This window comes from Chrysemys picta, chromosome 3 (genome assembly GCF_011386835.1).
Source record: "Chrysemys picta bellii isolate R12L10 chromosome 3, ASM1138683v2, whole genome shotgun sequence".
NCBI lineage: Eukaryota > Metazoa > Chordata > Testudines > Emydidae > Chrysemys > Chrysemys picta.
Genome location: NC_088793.1, coordinates 191,295,649 through 191,316,479, shown reverse-complemented (window position 1 = coordinate 191,316,479; position 20,831 = coordinate 191,295,649).

The window sequence follows — 20,831 nt, the reverse complement described above, 5'->3', positions numbered from 1 at the left end:
GGAGGTGAATAAGTGCGGGCCTTGGCGCTCTGGCCAATCAGAATCGGAGAGGGCGGGGCTTGGTCCCGTTGCGGGTGGGAGGGGTGTACTGCGGCCGGGGCCTAGGAGGAGAGCGGCCCGCGCGCTGGGGGTTGTTGGCCCGACCCACCTGGCGCAGCCGCAGTGGAGTCTGAGCCTGAGGCCGCGCGCCCTGGGGAAGGGGCTGCGGCGGGGGCGACGCGAGTACTGCTGGAAGTGCGGGGGGGCTTTATCCCTTTGCAGGGCAGGGACCCTGAACCCAAGAAAGTGCGGCCCCAGCTGCTACAGGGGCAGCCCTACAGGGCTGTCGCCATTCTGCTTACACAGCTAGCCCCATATACAGAGGGGCCGTGGAGGGACTTTCCCCACAGAGGGGCCTGAGAGGGACTCCTCATTTCCCCCCACCCAGAGGGGCCTGAAAGTGACTCCTCATTCCCCCCACCCAGGCAGGGGATGATGGCAGGGGCACCCCTCACAGATCAGGAGCTCACATACACAGAGGGTGTTTGTTGGTGCGTGTCCCCCAACATCCGGTGAGCTTTAGCATTGCTAAGCTGAGCCATTTGAAAATCATGGATCAGGCCACCTCCAAAGTGACTGACTTTAAAAACAAAATTGTTTAGAATAAATACAATTTGGGGTCCTTAACTGACAGCTTATTTTTGGGCCTACAAGCTAATTTATCCTCTTTGGCCACGACGAGTATGATGCCATCTTTAATTGCATGACCAGTAAGTTAAAGAAGTATGGATTGGATGAATGGACTGTAAGGTGGATAGAAAGCTGTCTAAATTGTCAGGTTCAACGAGTAGTGATCAACGGCTCAATGTCTAGTTGGCAGCCAGTATCCAGTGGAATGCCTTCATTAATGATCTGGATGATGGGATGGATTCCACCCTCTGCAAGTTCACAAATGACGCTAAGCTGCGGGGTGAGGTAGATACGCTGGAGGGTAGGGATGGAATCCAGAGTGACCTAGACAAATTGGAGGATTGGGCCAAAAGAAATCTGATGAGGTTCAACAAGGACAGGTGCAGAATCCTGCACTTAGAATGGAAGAATTCCATGCACTTCTACAGGCTGGGGACCGACTGACTAAGCGGCAGTTCTGTAGAAAAGGACCTGGGGATTACAGTAGACGAAAAGCTAGATATGAGTCAACGGTGTGCCCTTGTTGCCAGGAAGGCTAACGGCATATTGAGCTGCATTAGTAGGAGCATTGCCAGCAGGTCGAGGGAAGTGATTATTCCCCTGTGTTCGGCACTGGTGAGGCCACATCTGGAGTATTGCGTCCAGTTTTGGGCCTGCCACTACAGAAAGGATGTGGATAAATTGGAGAGAGTCCAGCGGAGGGTAACGAAAATGATTAGGGGGCTGGGGCACATGACTTACAAGGAGAGGCTGAGGGAACGGCTTATTTAGTCTGCAGAAGAGAAGAGTGAGGGGGGATTTGATAACAGCCTTCAACTACCTAAAGGTGGGTTCCAAAGAGGATGGAGGTAGGCTGTCCTCAGTGGTGGCAGATGACAGAACAAGGAGCAATGGTCTCAAGTTGCAGTAGGGGAGGTTTAGGTTGGATATTAGGAAAAACTATTTCACTAGGAGGGTGATGAAACACTGGAATGGGTTACCTAGGGAGGTGGTGGAATCTCCATCCTTAGAGGTTTTTAAGGCCCGGCTTGACAAAGCCCTGGCTGGGATGATTTAGTTGGGGTTGGTCCTGCTTTGAGCAGGTTGGAGTAGATGACCTCTTCCAACTCTAATATTCTATGATTCATGCTATTTTTTTCCCCACAGGTCACCCGCTTCATTCCTTGCGTATTGGCTTGATTTGTTTCAGACATTTTCAGAAATAACAGGAAATCAGGGAGAAAAAATATTAACTTCTATATACATTCTTTTTAGCCAGGAATCAGCATATTAGACCAATACCAAAATAGAAAAACTGTACCTGCATTTTTAAAAATCTGATAATTGGAATCTTCTTTGTGTATTGTCAAATCTGCAGTGAAAGTGTTTTTAAATCAAATAACATATACTGGGTCGTCATCCGAGGCTACCATAACACAAAATATGTGGCAGAATGCTGGTAAAACAATGGAGCGGGAGACATACAATTCTCCTCCAAGGAGTTCAGTCACAAATTGAATTAATGTATTTATTTTTAACAAGCGTCATCAGCATGGAAGAATGTGCTTTGGAATGGTGGTCAAACCATGAAGAGGCATATGAATATTTAGCATATCTGACACATAAATACCTTGCAATGCCAGCTACAAAAGTGCCATGCAAATGCCTTTTCTCACTTTCAGGTGATGTAAATAAGAAGTGGGCAGCATTTTCTCCTGTAAATGTAAACAAACTTGTTTCTCTTAGTGATTGTCTGAACAAGAAGTAGGACTTGAGTGGACATGTAAGCTCTAAAATTTTACATTGTTTTGGTTTTGAGTACAGTTGTGTAACAAAAAAAATCTACATCTGTAAGTTGCACTTTCACAATAAAGAGATTACACTACAGTACTTGTATGAGGTGAATTGAAAAATACTATTTCTTTTGTTTTTCATTTTGTGACAGTGCAAATATTTGTAATCAAAAGTAATATAAAGTGAGCACTGTACACTTTGTATTCTGTGTTGTAATTGAAATCAATGTATTTGAAAAAGTAGAAAAACATCCAAAAATATTTAATAAATTTCAATTGGCATTCTGTTGTTTAACAGTGCAATTAAAACTGCGATTAATTAAGATTAATTTTTTTAATCACGATTATTTTTTTTAGAGTTAATCGTGTGAATTAATATAATAAATAAATAGAATACATTGCAAATTGATTTAAATTTCTAATGATATTTACATACTGTTAGGAAAAATATCAAGTGTGTCATTAAAATAAGAATACATTAAAAATTCCAAATTTATTTGAATTGTATGCCTTGCACGGGAGGGTGGCCCCACAGACCCTGGGGGCTAGGCCATACAGACTTGCGCTGAAGGGCGGTCCAATGGTGTCTGGCCACTAGGCCAGAATGCCCTGACTCTAGGGACAGCCCACTGATGCTGGACATTTTGCCAGACGTCCCTGAGCTACAGGGCCCTCCTCACAGAATTAGGCCAGTAGTCCGTGCTGCCTGGAATCTAAGAGCAGCTCCCGTCCCGACTCGGACCATCAGGTTGTACCACCCTGAGAAGAGGCAGTCATTTGAACTTGGCTGCTGGGGCATAGTATCCCTAAAGGGGTGATGGGGTATACCTGCTCTGTGACGCATATGCTGTGGGACATGTGAGAGGACTACTTGAACTGTTTCAGCTAGACCACGTCCAAACTGGCACTAAAATAATTCAGATTGAAATGGTTCAGACTGATGAGGTTCCTAGACCTACTACCAAAACAGTTTTTAGAATGCATGGAAACCAGCTGGACTAGCTTTGTGTGTGGACACAAAATTTCAACAGTTTACCACCACATTCTCTCTCAGTGTAACCCATGTCAAGAGGAATGTGATATATTGCTGGTCTTTTAGGGTCAGAAAGTGATAGGATTTTAATACCATTCCCATTGTTGCAGTATTTGATGGCTTGTCTATAGGAATACGTAGGCCTGGTCTACACCTAAAACTCAGGTTGACCTAGCTACATTGCTTAGGAGGACTATGAAATATTTCACACCTCATGCAATGTAGTTAGGATGACCTAACCCCCACTGTAGACACAGCAAGTTTGATGGAAGAATTCTTCCATCAACCTAGCTACCGTCTCTCAGAGGAGTGGATTACCTACATTGATGGGAAAACCCCTTCCATTGATGTAGGAAGGGCCTACGCTACGGCATCACAGCTGCAGTACTGGAGCTGTGGCTCTGTAGCGGAGACCTAGTTCATGGCAGGCTGGGGTATAAATCTGCATTGCGTGCCACACCATAAGTGTTCATGTGGACCCTGCTGCTGTGTACTAAAAGTTCTGTAGCGCTCTGATCAACCCCGCTTTGAAACGTTTTCAGTGCCCAGTGTGAGGCACGTGGTTGTGTTTTCACACTGGCTTTTTCAGAACTATCATTTGTCTGAAAACCCAAAGGCCCTCCTAGCTACAGTATACGTTTTAAACTGTTGCAATACCTAGTTTGTGCCTAACCATGTTATAAGAGGCTCCTCCCTGCCTCCTTCTCTTTGTGGACATAAAGGGACATGTTAGGAACCCATATTTTAACCTCCATTCCTGGCCGAAACAAGGTCATCCCATTTCCCCCTCTTCCTGTTCCTACGGGCAAGAAAAAAATATTGTTTAAACCTGTTTGGACCACTTACTGTGGCTCCAAGGAAACGGCCGCCAGGTCCCTGTGGCCTCTAAGCACATGGGTGGCCAGGCAGCTCTGGGCAGTGCACACGGCCTTTGCTCCTGCAGGCACCACCCTCCACAGCTCCCATTGGTCACGGTTCCTGGCCAATGGGAGCTGCAGAGCCGGTATTCGGGGTGGGGACAGCGCACAGAGCCTCCCAGTCCCTGACCTCCCCAGCACCTAGAGGCCACAGGGACCTGGTGGCCGCTTCCAGGAGCAACACGGAGTCAGGGCAGGTAGATAGCCTGCCTTAGCCCCAGGCCTCTGCTGTGCCACCAACCAGACTTTTAATGGCCTGGTCAGCAGTGCCAACTGGAGCCGCCAGAGTCCCTTTTCAACTAGGCTTTCCGGTCAAAAACCAGGCACCTGACAACCCTAGTTAAGAAAGTCACCAATGCAGTACCACATGAGAAGCCCTTGAAAATACTCACTGCCTCATTGGCATACCCTATGCTCACGTGTTCCTTTGAAACTTACTGTACATAAAAACTGCAGCCTTGCTCTTCAGAGGCAAATTCAGATAGGATCATTGGAATTCAGTCTCTGTAGATGGAGGCAGCTTGGTCTCACCCACTGATCAGAGACAGAAGAGCACCCAGCTGATTAGTACTGGCTACCTGGTGGGATGTGCTTGCCTTGCTTCATGTGGGGTCAAGGTCTGTGGAGCAAGAGGAAGACAAGTCCAGCCTGGAGAAGGGAGGAATCAGGAAAAGTCTGCTTAGGGATATGGGGGAGTGTAACGATCTTAGGGTTCATTAACTAACAAACCAGGGAATGAGAAAGGAATAACACTTTAATAAAAGGAATGGGAGAGCATCGCTGGTGAGCTGCTGCATGCAGCCATGTGGTGTTCCAACCCCTGCTTCCAGGGCACATCTCCAAATTCCTATGTTCATAATACTGTCCCTCATGAGGGAGTATCTCCACATCACAATCTTTCATAAACACATCTCTACAGTGGGCTAGGTTGGGAAGAAGTGTCTGGGGGAAAGTAAGTTGAGAGCAGGTCTCTTTGGGATGGGGAAAGGCACACATATTTTGGAGTGCATCTGGGTCCTGTTTTAACTTTAATCCATCAATGCCATCCTTTAGTGCAATTTAAAGTGTTGCATTAAAAGAGTTAATATGCTTCCTGAAAGGTAACTGACTGAGTTCTAAATAAGAAAATATCAGTATTCAAATAAAGCCAATATGAGGCAGTCAATAGGAGGCTTCCCTCCTGTGACGTTGCACTCCATAATGTTTTATGGAAATATGCTTATGAGTGTAAATATGATGTAACTGGAATATGCTTCATGCAAAAGATCTCTTGTAAGGTATCATTACAAAGCTTATGATCTACTGAGTGTGTTCATCCTGTTTGTTTGCATGTATTATTTCTATGTCTGGAGTTAGGAAAATAAGATATAAACTTGTATTACTTATGTAAACATATTAAGTGGAAGCCATTAAGGGTGCTTCAGAATCAATGAACTGTGAATGGGTTTGTTTACCTGCAAGCCTTCCTGTGTATGTGTCGGCCAACTCCTAGGTAATGAAGAAGGAGGTCTTACAGTGACATGTGATCATGTCACTTGAACTGGAATCCATCTTAAACCTGGTGCTTTTCCATTTAGAAGGAGGGGTGGGGACCAGAGAGACAAAAGATTCCCGCCATGTGCCAAAGCTATAAAAGGGGGTGGAACAGAACAAAAGGAGGGCCAATCATGAGAACACCCCTAGTTTCCACCTAAGATGTCTGCTGGAACTCACAAGGACTGTACCAGGGGAAAGGATTGGGCCCAGACTAGGAAGGAGTCTAGTCTGTGAAAGAAGCTTATTGGAACATCTCTGAGGGTGAGATATTATCTGTATCAGTTTCTTAATGTATTAGACTTAGACTTGCGTGGTTTTGCTTTATTTTGCTTGGCGACTTACTTTGTTCTGGCTGTTATTACTTGACACCACTTAAATCCTACTTTTTATACTTAATAAAATCACTTTTGTTTATTAATTAACCCAGAGTAAGTGATACCTGGGGGAGAAAACAGCTGTGCATATCTCTTTATCAGTGTTATAGAGGATGGACAATTTATGAGTTTACCCAGTATAAGCTTTATACATAGTGAAACAGATTTATTTGGGGTTTGGATCCCATTGGGAGCTGGGTGTCTGGGTGCTGGAGATAGGAGACCTGCTGAGCAGTTTTTGGTTAAAGTCCGCAGCTTTGGGGGCATGGACCAGACCTGGGTCTGTGTTGCAGCAGGCTAGCGTGTCTGGCTCAACAAGGCAGGGTTCTGGAGTGCCAAGTTGGCAGGGAAAACGGGCTCAAAGGTAATTCCAGCATGTCAGGTGACAGTCCCAAAGGGGTCTCTGACCGAACCCATCACACCTCCTACCTCCAGTTTGCTCTGAAGCAAAGAGATTTTCTGATCAAGTAGTTACCGCATATACTCGTTCATTAGCCCGTTCGTTTATAAGCCGACCCCCCAAAATAGATAGGTAAAAATAGCAAAAACTGTATGACCCTTTCATAAGCTGACCCTATATTTCAGGGGTTGGAAAACTTTGGCTCCCAGTCCGTCAGGGTAAGCCACTTGGATTGTCTGCAGGCATGGAGCCCCTCAGCTCCCTCTGGCCGCGGTTCGCCGTTCCCAGCCAATAGGAGCTGTGGGAAGTTTAAAATCATCAAATTTTGGTGTAGACCCGTTTATAAGCCGACCCCTGCTCTTTGATGTATCACTTTTTACCAAAAATATTCGGCTTATGAATGAGTATATACAGTATTTGTTTTCGGTAGAATTGGGGTTCTGGTCTTCAATTTCAACTAAAAATAACTGATAGACTAATACCAATCCAAATTTTATAACAGAATGATAAAAATAAAAAATGCAAGGTTCCTTTGATTTTTTTTTTAAACTACCAATAGTATCCTGGTTGCACATAACAGCAGCCTGGGCACTGGGATATGAAGTGGTGTCCGTTAGCAGAGCACAGCAGTAGCTAATGTTTAATAGTAGTATTAAGTAGTTTTGTCTCATTGAAGCTTTCCTGAGCATTTCTTTGCTTTTTAAAAGACTTAGCCTCATGATTTTCTCTCATGCATTCGTACTGGAACAAACTGCAGAATTATGCAGTCAAAGTTAAAAAGGAATGTATAGAGACTGATAAGTGAAAATGCAGTTTACTGGCCAAAAAGTAAAAACAGAAACTGAAATCAGTATCCTTAAATATAATAATATTTTGCTCTTTCAGACTGCCTTCAGACAAAGGATATCTGAACATTTTACAAACAGTTAATTAATCCTCACCTTACTGGCCTCATATTACAGATAAGGAAAATTAGGCACAGAGAGACTGATTGATTTGTTTAAGGTCACACAGAAAATCTGTGCCAGAGCCAGATCTCCTGGTTCTAGTGATGCTTTAACTACAAGAACAAAGGGAAATGTAACAAGCTCTTATGAATGTTCAGGTTTAACTAAATTTTATTTATAAAATTATAAAGAGTTAGCATAAATGTAGTGCTTTTCAGCTATGTGTAACCCATGCTGCCTGTGTGGCTCTTTGTCCCTTCTGGTGGCTCAGATGTTTATAGAAGTTTATGAGTTTGCTATTGCCTCTGCGCTAAGACCTTGGTCCTATAGTTCCAGTAACAGAGGCTTGTGCTTTTTAGATCCCAAGGTCCTGGTTTCAGTCCCTGCAGGCAGCCCATCCAGAGGCATTGTTACATGTCTATCAAAGCATTTATTCCCTGCTTGCCATGGCAATTTTTGCACATTTTGCTTCCAAGATTACCAAATGAAAAGATAAGGAATTGCCCTAGATTGATTGGTGCAAAGTTCATATGATGTAACTTTTATGCCTCTCACACTTCCTTCAAATTATATTTTATGATTTTATTTTATGTGTATGTCTGCCTGAAATCTATCAGTGAAAAAGCCAATATGCAAACCAATGTTAAATGAAAGCTGTTTTATTTCAGAGGATTATCAATAATTATTGATTTTTTTTCCCTACCATTTCCAGAATGATTGGAAAACTTTCCTAAATATTTCTTATGAAACATTCAAAGTAACAAGCATATTGAAAAATTAACACTTTCCATAGATTCCATTCATCGTGGGTATTGTATATTAACTCACATAGATTACTGTAGTTCTTAGCACAACAGTATATTTTGGGCCTGTAGTCCTGACTCCAATAGTTTTGCCCATACACAGACAGAAGGATTTGGCTGTTTTTATATTCTTAATATAGGCAGGCTTATTTTATACAAGATTTTCTTTTAACAATTTAGCAGTACTGTATGCTATTAAAAGGCCTGATCCCATGAAGTGTTGCACACTCTCAACTCATCACCTTGCAGGACTGGGCCTAAAGATTTTTGTTATCAGGAAAGTCTCCTGTTTCCCTATATAGCAAAGGATAAGGAATTATACCATAACTAAATGAACAGAGCAAGTTTGGTAGGTATGCTTACAAAGAGCCATTGTGAGCATTTTCATCATATTAAAAAGTGAGAAACAAGGTCACTTTAAACAGTATATCAAGGGTTGTGACATTGATGGGGTTTTCAGGTAACCAGCTCTGCAGTGAATCCAATCTGACATTCTAGTTAGATTAAATTCTAATAGAGATTTGGAGTAAGGAAAAATGTTTCTGGTATCAAATCCAAAATCCAAAATTTTATTTGTGGTATGTTTGCGTTCTGATTTTTTTTTAATCTCTTTCAAACCATGTTGTATAGAGCTGACTACTGAAAAAGTTTGGGGTGTTTTTGTGGGTCTTAAAATTCATTGTTCACCTGCAGAATGTGATTTCCATGCAGGAACTCATGCAAATCTGTCAGTTCCTCTGTCTGGGAACTATTGTTTTTCAAATGTCTGCACTGTATGTTCATAATTTCATTTCTAACTCATTGAGCACTGTTCAGATTTATCAACTGACTCCTCTCTGTGCTAGAACTTATTTTGTTTTCAGGATTACAAAAATTAAAGGGTTCCCCTGATTCAATACAGAGGTTTACATCTTGGCCACACTGCAGTCAATGGGACTTTTGCCCCTGACTTCAATGCAGTCAGAGTTCACCCAGAAAGAAGTCAAGAAGAGTTTCTAATAACAGTAATTAGATAATGTATTTTAAAAATTGCACAATCTATCACTCCCTCTCTTCCTGTAAATATATGGTAGCTGCTGTACCCCGAACTTCCCAAATATAGGGCCTAGAACAGGGGTGGTCAACCTGTGGCTCCGGAGCCACATGCGGCTCTTCAGAAGTTAATATGCGGCTCCTTGTATAGGCACCGACTTCGGGCTGGAGCTACAGGCGCCAACTTTCCAATGTGCTGGGGGGTGCTCACTGCTCAATCCCTAGCTCTGCCACAGGCCCTGCCCCCACTCCACCCCTTCCCACCCGCCTCCCCTGAGCCCTGAGCCATGCCCTTGCTCCTCCCCCTTCCCCCCCACCCGAGCCTCCTGCACGCAACAAAACAGCTGATCAGGAGGTGCGGGGAGGGAGGGGCAGGCGCTGATTGGCAGGGCTGCCGGTGGGTGGGGGGCAGGGAGCTGATGGGGGGCTGCTGACGTATTACTGTGGTTCTTTGGCAATGACATTGGAAAATTCTGGCTCCTTCTCAGGCTCAGGTTGGCCACCCCTGGCCTAGAAGATGCTGCATGCCCTCAGCTCCCATCATCAATGAATGTTGAGGGTGCTCTGCAATAGGGCCATTGTGCTTGCTGGGTGAAATTCACTCTTATGCCAGCAGAAGGCTTTTGTACCACTTAAATCCAACTTAAAATACAGCTTAAGTGGGACTTACGTGTTGCATAGCCCTTGTAGTGGGCCATTGGCACAAGGGTAAATTTCATCCACTATATGTATCATACCTGCCCTCGGGTGTTCCCAGTAGAGAAGTCTGAGAATAGTGGACTCAAGAGGGGTAAAATCCTGGCTTTATATAAGTCAATGAGAGTTTTGCCATTGACTTCAGTAGAGTCAAGATTTCACCCAAGGAATTTAAATCACTCGGATTTCTATTTTTGTGGGGGTTAGTAACAGGCTGGCTAGACGCTGAATTATATAGAAAGTGTGACTTAGGTTGTGTGGCTGGTTTTGAATGTAACTGTAATATTGTTGTAACTGGAAAGGAATAACTATACTGCTGCTGGGATTTATAGGCTAATTGTATTCCCTTTGAAGTCAATGAGAGCTTTGCTATTGACTTCAGTAAGAACAGGATCAGGCCATATATTAACATGCCCATATAAACACTTAGGAGAGAAGGGTAAACTGAAAAACTGGCATGTTTTAACTGTATATGGGTTTGAGCTACAATAACACACAGCCAGTTGTACCAAGACAGCCCCTAAGTAGACACTAGTGATAGGTGATCTAGAAATAACTACAAGAAATAGATAGCCCCCTGCCCACCCTGACCCTTGCACCCCCTCACACACTCCCAGCCTCCTGCCCTGACCCCTGCACTCCCTCACACATCCCCAGCCCCCTGCCCTGATCCCTGCACCCCCTAACACCCCTAGCCCCCTGCCCTGACTCCTCCACCCCCCCACACACACCCAGCCCCCTGCCCTGATCCCTGCACCCCCTCACACATCCCCTGCCCTGACTCCTGCACCCCCTCACACATCCCCAGCCCCCTGCCCTGATCCCTGCACCCCCTCACACCCCTAGCCCCCTGCCCTGACTCCTCCACCCCCCCACATGCCCCCTGCACCCCCTCACACCTCCCAAGCCCCCTGCCCTGACCCCTGCACCACCCCACATACCCAGCCCTCCCCACACCCCATTCTCTGACTCCTGAACCTCCCCACGTCCGCACCCCCATCCTGAGCACCAAACAGGAGCTCCTGCACCCCACCCCATTCCCACCTGCACCCCTTGCACCAAACAGGGAGCTGCCCCAGGTAAGTGCTCCACACCCCAATCTCCTGCCCCAACCCTGAGCCCCCTCCCACACCCTAGCTCCTGGCCAGACCCCACACCCCAACTTTTTTTTACAATATTTGGAAAGATCATTAAGTGGTCCGTCGAGACCCTCCGTGATTTTCAAGTGGTCTGTGGAAAAATAAGTTAGACTACAAGAACAATCAAGGTACCTCACTTTATTTTCATTTACTTGCTATTATAGGAGGAGGATGAAGAAAAAAAGAATGAAAAACGGGGGCGGGGGGAGATAAGAGAGAATTCTTTTTCTTGGCTGGGTTCCAAGGAGGGGCCCCAAAAATGAAGCTGAGCACAGGGCCGGGGGCCCCACTAACTCTAAATCCACCACTGGCTGTAACATCACCTGGGCTGGGGATACTGTGTCAGCTGATACCCACAGTCTCCAACCTACCTGGGCAGTACAGCAGACATGGCCCTGCCCATTAGCTCTTCTCCACTCCCTAGCCCACCCACCCCTTGCTTCCCACTGCTTAAGGCTTAAGCCTTAGCCCTCTCACTTTTAAAAATGATTGCTTGCCCCTCCTCCCCCCTCAGGCTTTTCTGGCACCCCTGTTGCCAGGTATCCAGTTTTAGACTGGAAACTCAAGTAGAAAATGGGACCTGGGTGTCGGTTAGCAGTGCTGACTGGAAACTAAAAGTCCGGTTATAGGCTATATATAACCTCCGCTCCTCCCACTCCCAATACCCACCCCAGAGGGCTGGGAGAGAACCAGTCCTGCTGCTGCGGGATGTCACGGAGTGTAGGGGAGTCAGGGTCTTGCACCCCCCCACTTCCTGCGATTCACTATGACTCTCAGCCAGCCAGTAAAACAGAAGGTTTATTAGATGACAGGAACACTGTCAAAGCAGAGCTTGTAGGTATGGAAAACAAGACCTTTCAGTCAGGTCCGTCTTGTCGGGTAGGGAGCCCAGACACCATTTCCCCAGCCAGCTCCAAACTGCAACCCCCTCCAGTTCCTCCTCTGTCCTTTGTCTCTTTCCCAGGCCAGGAGGCCACCTGATCTCTTTGTTCTCCAACACCTTCAGTTGGCACCTTGCAGGGGAGGGGCCCAGGCCATCAGTTACCAGGAGACAGGGTGTCAGCCATTCTCTGTGCAGACAGCATCACACCTGCCCTCTAGGGCTCTGCAACAATCACACACCCTTATCCTACCACCTAGATACTTAAAAAATGCATAGGGGAAACTAAGGCACCCACACAGTATTCAGAGAAAACATTAAGAACATTCCCACTTTGTCACACTGGAGGAGGGGCAGCTCAGTGCAGAGAGAGACGAAGAGAATGGGCTAGAACCAGGGAGAAGGTAGGTACCCCCTCTATGTGTGCGGGGGCGGGGAGATACTGTTTACCCCCTCCCCAGCCCTACTGCACTTGCAGTTTACCCCTGGCCCCTCCCTTGCTCCAGGGACCAACCCTAACTCCCGCCCCACTGTGCTTTTGCCCCCGGCCCCTTTTACAATCATTCCCCAGGGGGGCCCATAAATATGTTTGGAGCCAGGCCCACAAAAAGTTAATCCGGCCCTGGGTGGGTATGGTGTGATGGCTGAAAAAAGGTGCCCTTTCCCTCCTCCCATTCTTTCATATACACACAGTTAAAATATTGGCTGAATGACCCCACTTTCCAAGCTACAAGGAGCATTCAGTCTATGATGCTTTGTATTGCAGGAGTGCTAGGGATCTTAATCATATCCTAGGACCCTATTGCGCTGGCTCTGGTCAAATACAGACTAGCTCTTCCCATCCCCATTTAAGTTTGGCTATATTCAGAAGAGTGATTATTGAAAAAATGTCACCTTATTAAAAAGATCTGTTTTCTGAGAGAATAAGGTCATCCTCCATGCCCAATGAAGATGTAACCCCTCTGCTGAGACTGCCAGCAGTGGTGGTTGTGAAGTGGACTCATGCCAAATGGGGTTCTCCCCAGGCATGTTAACTGGACACTTATTTTAATTTTTTAAAATTGCACTTGTCAGACCTTTCCCTGGCATAATTCCACAGAATCTCTTTAAAAGCATGCAAAATGAAGTGAATGGTGTCACTTTAAATATAACAACATCAAAACCTAGAAATGAGCTGTAAATACAACCATACCCTTTAGATCACCTACTCAGCCAAAACCCTCAGTAAAGAGACCTGGATCATAGAATCATAGAATCATAGAATATCAGGGTTGGAAGGGACCTCAAGAGGTCATCTAGTCCAACCCCCTGCTCAAAGCAGGACCAATCTCCAACTAAATCATCCCAGCCAGGGCTTTGTCAATCCGGGCCTTAAAAACCTCCAAGGAAGGAGAGTCCACCACCTCCCTAGGTAACCCATTCCAGTGTTTCATCACCCTCCTAGTGAAATAGTTTTTCCTAATATCCAACCTAAACCTCCCCTACTGCAACTTGAGACCATTGCTCCTTGTTCTGTCATCTGCCACCACTGAGGACAGCCTACCTCCATCCTCTTTGGAACCCACCTTTAGGTAGTTGAAGGCTGTTATCAAATCCCCCCTCACTCTTCTCTTCTGCAGACTAAATAAGCCGTTCCCTCAGCCTCTCCTTGTAAGTCATGTGCCCCAGCCCCCTAATCATTTTCGTTGCCCTCCGCTAGACTCTTTCCAATATTTCCACATCCGTCTTGTAGTGTGGGGCACAAAACTGGACACAGTATTCCAGATGAGGCCTCACCAGTGTTGAATAAAGGGGAACGATCATGTTCCTCGATCTGCTGGCAATGCCCCTACTTATACAGCCCAAAATGCCGTTAGCCTTCTTGGCAACAAGAACACACTGTTGACTCATATCCAGCTTCTCGTCCACTGTGACCCCTAGGTCCTTTTCTGCAGAACTGCTACCTAGCCATTCGGTCCCTAGTCTGTAGCAGTGCATGGGATTCTTCCGTCCTAAGTGCAGGACTCTGCACTTGTCCTAGTTGAACCTCATCAGGTTTTTTTTGGCCCAATCCTCCAATTTGACTAGGTCCCTCTGTATCCGATCCCACCCTCTAGTGTATCTACCACGCCTCCTAGTTTAGTGTCATCTGCAAACTTGCTGAGAGTGCAGTCCACACCATCCTCCAGATCATTAATAAAGATATTAAACAAAACCGGCCCCAGGACCGACCCTTGGGGCACTCCGCTTGAAACCGGCTGCCAACTAGACATGGAGCCATTGATCTCTACCCGTTGAGCCCGACGATCTAGCCAGCTTTCTATCCACCTTACAGTCCATTCATCCAGCTCATACTTCTTTAACTTGGCGGGAAGAATACTGTGGGAGACCGTATTAAAAGCTTTGCTAAAGTCAAGGAATAACACATCCACTGCTTTCCCCTCATCCACAGAGCCAGTTATCTCATCATAGAAGGCAATTAGGTTAGTCAGGCACGACTTCCCCTTCGTGAATCCATGCTGACTGTTCCTGATCACTTTCCTCTCCTCTAAGTGTTTCATAATTGATTCCTTGAGGACCTGCTCCATGATTTTTCCAGGGGATAATCAACAATTCTTCTCTAAATGATGTCCCTGCACCCCCTGCACCTGGGATCTTCATCAATGGGGCCCGTTGGACAGCACATGCGCACCTCCCCATCTTGCGCTGTGAGCAGAATGCATATATAGTGCCATGCAGTCAAACCATCCCCCTAGTTCCTTCTTGACTGCCTTTGGTATGGGAAAGAATCCACAGCAGAGCCTGCTTCTCCTTAGAACTGCTAGATAATGCCTTACCTGTTAGCTTTTAGTGTAGTTCAGTAGATATTTCTTTCCCTTCTCATTCTTGGATATGCAGAATTGGAGCGTAGAGGATGAATAAGCCTTGTGACCAAATACGTCAATTGCTTTAAGTCCCTGTCATAAGGGTTGGTATTGCTGTCCCTTTTTGTGCACAGCATTGACAACAAAGGAATTTGGAGTGGGGTCCCTAACGAGGGTACAGGGAGGGAGGGTGGGCAGGATAGATAGGAATGGGATGGAGTATCCTTCCTTGATGATCTGAATGAAATTTTGCAGATGCTCTGACGGAGAAGGGAAGCTTACAGAAAACAATGGGCCTGAGTCTAAGGGTGAAAACCAGGAGTAATTACCAAGGTCGGGGCATTGCACTAGTGGGAAACTGGGGTAGACAAAGGGAGAATCCTACCAATATGCTGGTTCTGCCACATGTTCTGTTGCCTTTATTTCAGCTTTTCTTTGGCTGGTTTTCATTGATGGATGGATTGCAGTGTCCTGCAAATAAAGTACACGAGAGGTATCAGTGAGAAAATTATATAGCTCTTTAGTCATTAATGTGTCAAACTAAATATTTGAGATGTTGGCAAGATAGGAATATGGATTTATTAATGCTAAAAGGGAGACTATATTGTTCCGTTGTTAGCTGCGGGTTAACTCCTGCTAGAACTAGTTGGCAGAAACCCAAGGGTATTCATAATAGGCAGCTGTATTCATTTCAATGAAGTAAACAACAACATAATATTTAGTCTCCCGAGTCCAGCTTCGTCTGGCACAACTTGTGCTTTCTGGCCTTTTAATGTATGTTTTAGCAACAGCAGCAGAAACTCTATTAAATAATTCAACCTTTCTAAGTAAATACCTTTATGGGGTGTCCACTGTGAAGCCTGAATATAAATCAATAGACAAACAAATATGATTGATCTGGGAGAACGTTTCCTCTACTTCTAACAGTCTCGGTTCTAAACCTCAAAAGAGTCAGCAAATTGTGCTGAACCAATTCAAACTTAAATAAAGTTTGGCAGCGTGAACAGAGCAAAGTTTAGAAATTGTGTTTTAGCCTAGGTCTGATTGTCCCCCCCACCCTTAAATTGAATTGAGTTAGGCCTGCTCTACACTGCACATTTAGGCGGATGTAAGGCAGCTTATGTCAACCCAATTATGTCAGTGTCTACATTACTGACTTGTACTGCTGATGTAAGTGCCCTACTACACCGACATCATAACTCCACCTCCACGAGAGGCGTAGGGCTTATGTCAGTGTAGTTAGGGCAACACAGTGTTTGCATAGACACTGTGTTACTTACATCTGCTGTTAGCTCTCCAAGCTGTGAAAGTGACAAGAAAGCCAGGCAGTTAGAGTCCAGCTGCTCCCCCGGCGATCTGGGTGGCTGGCCCCCACTTCCAGCTGGAGGCCAGGGCAAGGAGCCTGGGCAGCTGCACCCTGCGAGGAGTGGCTCCCGGCGGGGAGCAGGTGGGGTGGGGGCCAAGAAGCCCTAGGCGGCTTCCCCACTGTTCCCGGCGGGGAACGGGGAGGAGTCTATGGGGCAGCCAGGCTCCCAGCAAGGAGCTGCCGTCGGAGCTGAGAGACAAGGCTCTGCTCCCCACACTACCCCTCTTAGGTTGGTGGAAGTGCTCCTGGTGAGGAGGTGCAGCACCGACCCAAGGAAGGTAGTATGGACATGCACAACCACAGAAATCATTGCAGAGGCTGTAGGTCGACCTAATATAGTTTTTAGTGTAGACTTATCCTTAGTCTGAGTTGGAGTAAAATTGGGCTTTAAACCATTTTAAGAAATATCTGATTTGTTTCAATGTGTTCTCCTCAGGTTATAGGCAAAGGCACTGATAAGCCTAAATATCTACAAATACATATTAAAATGTTGGGAAGGAACTGGTAAACTAGTCTGGCAGATAGTATTATTTGTATTACAGTAGCACCTACAGCCCCATACCAGATCAGCCCATTGCTGTGCTAAGTACTAACACATAGTGAGAGCCACTTCCTATGCCAAAGAAGTTGCAATCTAAATAGACAAGCAGTGGCAAGGGAAGCAGAAATGGAAGTGACTTGCCCAAAATCACATGGCTGGTCAGAAACAGAACCCAGGATTTCTGGTTCTCAGCCTAGTACCCTAGCCACTAACCATACCACGCATTTGGAAAGGAGGGTTAGGGCTGGTCTACAGTGAAAAATTACATCAGCATAGTTTCATCTCTCAGAGGTGTGAAAAATCCACACTCCAAGGAGATGTAGCTCTACAGACCTAACCCCTGGGGTAGACAGCGCTAGGTTGACAGAAAAAGTCAACTTAGCTACCACCTCTCGGGGTATAACATCTCCCGTCACTGTAGTGAATATCTATGCTGTAGCATTTAAGTATAGACAGAACCTTAAAGTTGAGGCTAACCTACAGGGCTCTCCCACATCATCAAGGGCTAAAGGCATCGTAACTGTGGCACTCTGCGTAGTGGAAGTTAAAAGTGCTACCTTCGAGACTTTTCTTAGTCTATAGAGTAGTGATAACTGTGTGTCAACCCTCTTGACTGTGTGCTGCCCCAGGCCTACATGAACTTACACTCACCTTTCAGTTAAAATGCTCTGGAAACGTCTGTTTTTTTCTGTACTCAAATTAAATTAGAATGATTCTAAATCTACTTACATAACCTCTTGTTCCTTTTACAAACATAACATTTCTAATCAAAATGTAGATGCAAAAATAAACAAAAAGAAGGAGACCAAGCATGACATCGCTTTGTTTTAGGGGGAGGAGGAATAATATAATTCAATAAGACTAGCTCATGCCCTCTGATTAAAGCTTTTTTTGAAATAACAGATAGGGCAGCTGAGATCTCCATTGAGATAAAGGTAGTTAGTATAGATCAAAAGGACTCGAACACATGTCAGCTAGATTAAATGACAGGATGTGGTGAAGTGCTGGGCATGGTATCCGGTAACTTTATGTACAAGAGCTTATTTGTTGAATGCAGATACTTCTGATAGATTATATACACTTTAAATTGAAAGCAATCTATAATGGTTAGTGTTTGTTCTGATATTGTTCCAAGACCATATTTCTTCTAATTAGTGCATCGCTGTAATTTTCTATAGCTGGCTGTTTTCCTAAACTTGTGGTAGTAAATTACATTAGAAACCCCGAGTTGTTTTTTCCAAGTGAATCGGCATTCTAGGTACTCACTACCTCCTGTGGATAAATTTGGTAGTGTAGTAGCACCCTCGATAATCTGTACATTATTCCCTGATAACCAGAAACTTCTATGCTCAAACTCTGTTCACTTTTTTTTTTAACATTATCTTAAGAAAAATTTTAAATATTTCATTCTCTGACTCTGCTCCCAGGCTCCTTTTAACATGAAGCCCATGATAAGATTAGGGGTAGATTTAAAGGGCCTGGAATGCAGATATCTCCTCTTCTGGACCTTTTAAAAGTCTTTTTACATTGTTTTAAAGCACTTTGGTACTTGATTTTTAAGTACTGTAGTAACATTTCTTTCCCAATGTGGGCCTTATGGTACTATGTAATGTCATATCATCCTTAGCTGACATGTGCAATAGGTGATAGGACGTGTCACATAACTGAACATTGATATTCCCCAGCTTCATTGACAATATCTTCCTGGCATCATTTTATTTGAGAATTTAGTCACGTATTTGGGATGAAATCCGGTTGCCACTGAAATCAATGGCAAAGCTCCCATGGACTTCACTGGGGCCAGGATTTCACCAATGATAATCATAGAATATCAGGGCTGGAAGGGACCACAGGAGATCATCTAGTCCAACCCCCTGCAGGCATAGTGGCTTGGGGTTGTGGTGACACAAGGGAACTTGTGGAAGTGGGGACAGAGATCATCAGTGGAGACAGGGGGTCTTGTTTTCCCCACCAGTAATGAAGAGGGGAATATAAACACCATGTTGGAAATAAAATGATCCAGTCTCCTGCCACAAGGTAGTTTCTCATCCTTTCCGCAGAGGGTTTGAAACCCTCATTCTTTCTTGTGATTTTTCATTTTTTCCATTGGACACAGAGGCGGCGGTCCCTTCCCAAAACTGTGGGAGGGGGGCAGAGGACTGTAGCAGGGCTGATACACCCCATCACCCTTTGAGGGCGAGGGAGCGGTGCCTTACAGCCCCATGGATGAGTCTGTAGGGCTGCCACCGGTTTTGGGGCTGCGTGACCCTGTGGCCAGAGAGTCAATAGCCCGACCCTTGCTCTCAGGGCAGTGCGGCCCAGTGGCCAGAGTCTATAGTGTAGGTGAGCTGGGCCACCACCCTGGGGTGGGCAGTGGCCAGCATTGGGGGACCCAGGCCCGCCCTCTCCACCAGGTCCCAACCCAGGGCCCTGTCGGTGGTAAGAGCCGCATGGGCAGCTCTGGGGAGCCACGGACTCTCCACCTGCTCAGGGTGTGGGGGCAGAGAGCAGCCCCCGGCTAGGGTGACCAGGTGTTCAGTCAAAAAGGGATCCTGGTGGCTCCGGGCCATTGACTGCCCAGTTGGCGGTGCCACTGCACCGCGGGGCTGGCAGGCTTCCTGCTAGCCACCGCACTGCACAGCTTCCGGGTCGGGAAGCAGCTGGCATGTCTGGCTCCTAGCCCTAGGGGAGACCAAAGGGGTCTGCATGCTGCCCTACCCCCACGCGCAGGCGCAGCTCCCATTGGCTGGGTCAGGGCAGCGAAGGAACTAGCGCGAGTGCGACTCACGAGTGCTCAGTAGGCGGCTGTTGAGGGGTCGTGTGGTGTGCGCCTCTCCCGCTGCTGCCCAGCCCTCTTCTTCTCGTGTGGCTGTGGCGTGTGCCCTGCAGCAAACTGCGGTCTGTCTGTCGCCCCATCGCCGGCACCCAGGAGTTCGAGGTGTGTATCCCTGTCTCTGAGTGCTGGGAATGGGCCTGCACCCCCATCCCCCTCACTGCATCCCTCCCCATCCCAACCCCCCAGCCCCCCAGCCCCCTCACTGCATCCCTCCCCGTCCCACCCCATGCCCCATCATCCCCCTCATGGCACCCCTCCCCCTTCCCATCCTATCCTGCCCCCCACACCTACCCATCCCAGACCTGTACCCCTTACAGCGCTCTCCCACCCATTCTGTCCACCTCTCACAGCCGCCACCCCATGTCCCTCACCTCCCACAGCCCTGCACCCCATTCACCTCCATATGCTGCTGCACTCCCATTATGTCCCTATACACCCGTGCCCCCCCACATCCTCATGCACCTGTAGCCTTCTGCCTCCCCCTGCATCCCATCCACCCCACATCCCCTCCTCTCTCCTTCACTGCCCCCTCACCGCCACCCTGCTCTTGTCCTTGGCCTCTTTCCCTCCCCATCCTCTCTCCTCCACCTCCACTCCCCCATTTTTCTGCTCCAGCCCACCCTCCTCTCTTCCTGGCTGAGTGATTTAGGCAGCCCATGGAAAAGTGTATGAAAAAGTGTCTCTGTGTAGGCAAGTGTGTGCATGCATGCATTGTATGTATGTAAGAGACTGTGTGTCTTTGTGTAAAGCGGTGTGTGTATTGCTGCATGTGTGTATACCTGTGTGAATAAAATTTACAGTCTAACTCTGTTGACTTTTTTTCCTTTTGCTGGCTTGCGCGCAAAAAAATTGATGACATAAAATATGTGTGGATTCACTTTAAAAGAGAAGGGAACTCTACAAGAAATGTACTATTTCTTAAAAAGTGAATGTTGTTGACTAGTAATTGCAGAAGAGCCAGTGGATCAGACATTTCTCCCTACCTTTGTCTAGCTACATTATAAACGCTTTGTTGCAGACTCTCTTTTTTCATGTGTATGTCCAGCA